This window comes from Leptonychotes weddellii, chromosome 2, assembly GCF_054177405.1.
Source record: "Leptonychotes weddellii isolate Sample4059 chromosome 2, ASM5417740v2, whole genome shotgun sequence".
Classification (NCBI taxonomy): Eukaryota; Metazoa; Chordata; class Mammalia; order Carnivora; family Phocidae; genus Leptonychotes; species Leptonychotes weddellii.
The window spans coordinates 48,294,310-48,299,049 of record NC_138370.1 but is presented as its reverse complement, the minus strand read 5'-3'; the positions used below and the strand labels follow the sequence as shown (position 1 = coordinate 48,299,049).

General features: G+C 35.9%; 1 non-coding gene across 1 annotated transcript; it reads right to left on the bottom strand.

Moving 5' to 3' along the window:
• Positions 1 to 4,288: 4,288 nt before the first annotated feature.
• On the bottom strand, positions 4,289 to 4,398 carry LOC115939989 (U6 spliceosomal RNA). The gene has a single exon (XR_004074769.2). It is a non-coding gene; the product is annotated as a U6 spliceosomal RNA (small nuclear RNA).
• Between the last annotated feature and the right edge of the window lie 342 nt (positions 4,399 to 4,740).

Sequence of the window (4,740 nt, the reverse complement as noted above, 5' to 3'; positions counted from 1 at the left end):
ACTCAAATAGCAAAAGGAATGTTGAAAAAGAAAAGCAAAGCTGGTGGCATCACAATGCCGGACTTCAAGCTTTATTACAAAGCTGTAATCATCATTACAGTGTGGTATTGGCACAAAAACAGACACATAGATCAATGGAACAGAATAGAGAGCCCAGAAATGGACCCTCAACTCTATGGTCAACTAATCTTTGACAAATCAGGAAAGAATATCCAATGGAAAAAAAAAACAGTCTCTTCGACAAATAGTGTTGGGAAAATTGGACAGCCACATGCAGGAGTATGAAACTGAACAATTTCCTTACATCATACACAAAAATATATTCAAAATGAATGAAAGACCTAAATGTGAGACAGAAATCTATCAAAATCCTGGAGGAGAATACAAGCAGCAACCTCTTTGACTGCGGCCATAGCAACTTCTTGCTATACATATCTCCAAAAGCAAGGGAAACAAAGGCAAAAATGAACTACTGGGACTTCATCAAGATAAAAAGCTTTCTCACAGCAAAGGAAACAGTCAACAAAACTAAAAGACAACTGATAGAATGGGAGAAGATATTTGCAAATGTCTTGTCAGACAAAGGGCTAGTATCTAAAATCTATAAAGAACTTATCAAACTCAACACCCAAAGAACAAATAATCCAATCAAAAAATGGGAGAAGACAGGAACAAGACATTTCTGCAAAGAAGACCTACAGATGGCCAACAGACACATGGAAAAAATGCCCACATCACTCGGCATCAGGGAAATACAAATCAAAACCACAATGAGATAGCACCTCACACCAGTCAGAATGGCTAAAATTAACAAGACTAGAAACAACAGATGTTGGTGAGGATTCAGAGAAAGTGCAACCCTCTTACACTGTTGGTGGGAATGCAAGCCTATGCAGCCACTCTGGATGACAGTATGGAAATTCCTCAAAAAGTTGAAAATAGAGCTACCCTGTGACCCAGCAGTTGCACTACTGGGTATTTACCCCAATGATACAAATGTAGTGATCTGAAGGGGCACCTGCACCCCAGTGTTTATAGCAACGATGTCCATAATAGCCAAACTATGGAAAGAGCCCAGATGTCCTTCGACAGATGAATGGATAAAGAAGATGTGGTGTGTGTATATATGTGTGTGTGTGTGTGATGGAATACTACTCAGCCTTCAAAAAATGAAATCTTGCAATTTGCAATGATGTAGATGGAACTAGGGGGTATTATGCTAAGTGAAATAAGTCAATCAGAGAAAGACAATTATATGATCTCACTCATATGTGGAATCTAAGAAGCAAAACAGAAGATCATAGGGGAAGAAAGGAAAAAATAAAACCAGATGGATGTCAGAGAGGGAGACAAACCATAAGAGACTCTTAATCATAGGACACAAACTGAAGGTTGCTGGAGGGGAGGGGTGGGAATGGGGTAATTGGGTGATGGACATTAAGGAGGACGTGTGATGTAATGAGCACTGGGTGCTCATGAATCACTGACCTCTACCTCTGAACCTAATTATATGTTGTATGTTAATTGATAGAATTTAAATAAAAAATCAGTCATTCAGTCAGTCTTTTGGGAGTAGCATTGTAAATGAAGAACTTAAATAATGAAATCACCTGCCAAAGTGCTTTTGGCATAGGTCTGACCAAGATTAGTATCTTATTTCGAACTAATTGCCCTTTTAGAATCAATAGAGTCTGAGTTAGAATGATTTATGTCAAGTCATTCACAGCATCATCATCATCATCATCAACGTCATCATCACCATCTGAGTACCTGCCATATGCTATGAATTTTATATGGTAGATGGCTTATGTATCCCCCCCCCAAATTCTTATAACAATTCTACAAGATGAGTAAATAAAGTTCGATACAAAAAAAAAAAAAGACCTTTGGGTAAATAGAAAGCCTGGGTTCAAATTATGGATTAGTCCAGTGGAACCATAGCAAACAGTCACTTAATACTTTAGTTTTCTCATCTGGAAAATGGCTTAATAATAATACTTAAGCACTGGATTGTTGAAAAGATTAAATTAATTAATGTAACTAAAGCATTAGAAACAGTGCCTGGTATAGAGTGCTACCTGTATGTATTAACCGACAGTGTATATGAGATAACATGTCTAATTGACTACCAGAAGAAAATTTATAAGCAATCCTAATTGGATGTGAAAACTCACTATGAATCCAATGAGGTAAACTTTAATGTTTAAAATATTTAGAATTATTGTGATAGATGAGTGTAGCATATTTAGGAACTTTGTTTTGTGAACAAAAATACATTAATTATATTATGAGTACTATAATAGGATGACCATGTATCCTAACAGTCTTAGTTTTTGTGTGTTAGTTTTAGTTTTTGTGTGTTATATGTTAATAGCATCTACTTTTACTCTAAAGCTATCCTGGCTTAGATACTGAAGGATGTGCTCACCTTAGTTATTACCTTTCTTAATCTCCATGTTAGCTTATAAAATGGGAAATGTCAACCATTACAGCTGAAGTCATGTAAGGAAGAAAAAAAAACTTTAACAACTCTCCAAATGCAAACATTAAATTTCCTACTCATATTTACTTTGCCCAGTCTTTCAATTTACATGTAAAATTATATGACTGGAAATAAGATGATCATTTAAAAATCCCAATGAGTATTACTATGGAGATTATGAAAGAGAAATATATATATCACTGCAAATTGGGTGAAATTTGTGTAGTAGAGATGTAATCAATATAACCATTGATTTTTAAAGCAACTATCATAGGAGCAATTTATTTTTATTTTTAATTCTTTTAGATTTTATTTATTTATTTGAGAGAGAGAGAGCATGAGCAGGGGGGAGGGGGAGAAGGGGAGAGGGAGAGGGAGGGGGAGAAGGGGAGAGGGAGTGGGAGAAGTAGACTCCCTGCTGAGCAGGGACCTCGACGTAGGACTCGATCTCAGGACCCTGGTATCACGATCTGAGCTGAAGGCAGACGCTTAACCTACTGAGCCACCCAGGCACCCAGGAGCAATTTAAATATACAAAAAATCCAGTTGCCTGGCAACTGATTATAATATTCCAAACAATAAACAAATGTACAATAAATTTATTCCCATGTGTAACTACTGTATACCATTGGGATGGCTTCTTAAATACAGAACTGCAATGCATATCTTTGAATTATGACAGTCAACTTAAGTCTGTTTGCCCCTCAAGGATGCTGTGAACATTATGTTCATAAGCTATTTTGATATCCTTAGAAGAAATACATATAAATAATATGCATTTTTGGGAATAGAAATTATTTACCTTTGGGATTCTGACTGCCAGATTGTTTGTATAATGCCAGTAAGATAATTTAGGTATGACTGGGGAAAGGGATCTTTGAAATACATGTTGCAATAGCCAAATTATTTTTTTATATTTATCTTAGAAGATGAACTCTTAAAGCTCACCCAGGATGAAGTACTATATATTATGTTGCTGGTCTCTTCAACCAAAACCAGTCATAAATGTGCACATTGCAAAATGTATTTTTAACTTCTTCAACCTCTAATTTCTCTCGTTTTCCTCCATGACAGACACTAATCACCATGTGAGTCATATTAGACTCTCATGATTGCTCCTGTTCAGGGTAAGTAACTGTGTTAACACAAAGGTTGAACTTTCAAAGCAGACTTTAATGAATCATGGATCTGACCAATCACCAAATTTTATGAATAATCCAAAAGATGCCGGAAAGAACAAAGCAAAGACATTGCATTTCTTTCTAAAAGAGGTTAGAACTATTCCTTCACTCACTTTGAAACTTTGGTTTGGGTAACATATGTGTTGCCATGATGTATAAAGCAATATTGTTCTCAAAGGAAGCCATTTCCATTTTGATTCTCCTCAGTTTTATACTTTGTTAAAAGCTACCCAGAAAGGTTTATATGACTACTTCCCATTCTTCCAAATCCACTTAATCCATGAACCAAGTGTTGTTGTTGTTATTTTATTATTTTGGCTTTGTTTTTATTTTTTTCAATAAGAAATGAGGACAGACCAGATTTGTTTTCCTAAAAAGCAATTTTAAAGCAAGGACTCTCCATTATATTTCTGTAGTAAAAATCATCAGTCTGTTTACAAAGAGTTACTTCCTGGTTTCTATTACATGCGTGTTGGACCACTTTATGTTGCCTCACTTGTCAAAACAGAACCAACCTACCTTTCTTTCTTTCTTTCTTTCTTTCTTTCTTTCTTTCTTTCTTTCTTTCTTTCTTTCTTTCTTCTTTCTTTCTTTCTTTCTTCTTTCTTTCTTTTCTTTCTTCTTTAAAAATATGGGATGCTTCATGAATTTGCATGTCATCCTGCACAGAGGCCATGCTAATCTTGAATCTTTGTATCATTCTAGATTTAGTATATGGGCTGCTGAAGTGAGCACAAAAACAGAACTACTTAAAATAAATCTTTTCCGGGCGCCTGGGTGGCTCAGTTGGTTAAGCAACTGCCTTCGGCTCAGGTCATGATCCTGGAGTCCCTGGATCGAGTCCCACATTGGGCTCCCTGCTCGGCAGGGAGTCTGCTTCTCCCTCTGACCCTCCCCCCTCTCATGTGTTCTCTCTCATTCTCTCTCTCTCAAATAAATAAATAAAATCTTTAAAAAAAAAAAATAAATAAATCTTTTCCCCATTATTTAAATTGGATAATTTCTATTATTCTGTCTGCAATTTCACTGACCATCTTGTCATCCTCTCTCATCTTCTATTAAGCCTATCTAATGAAT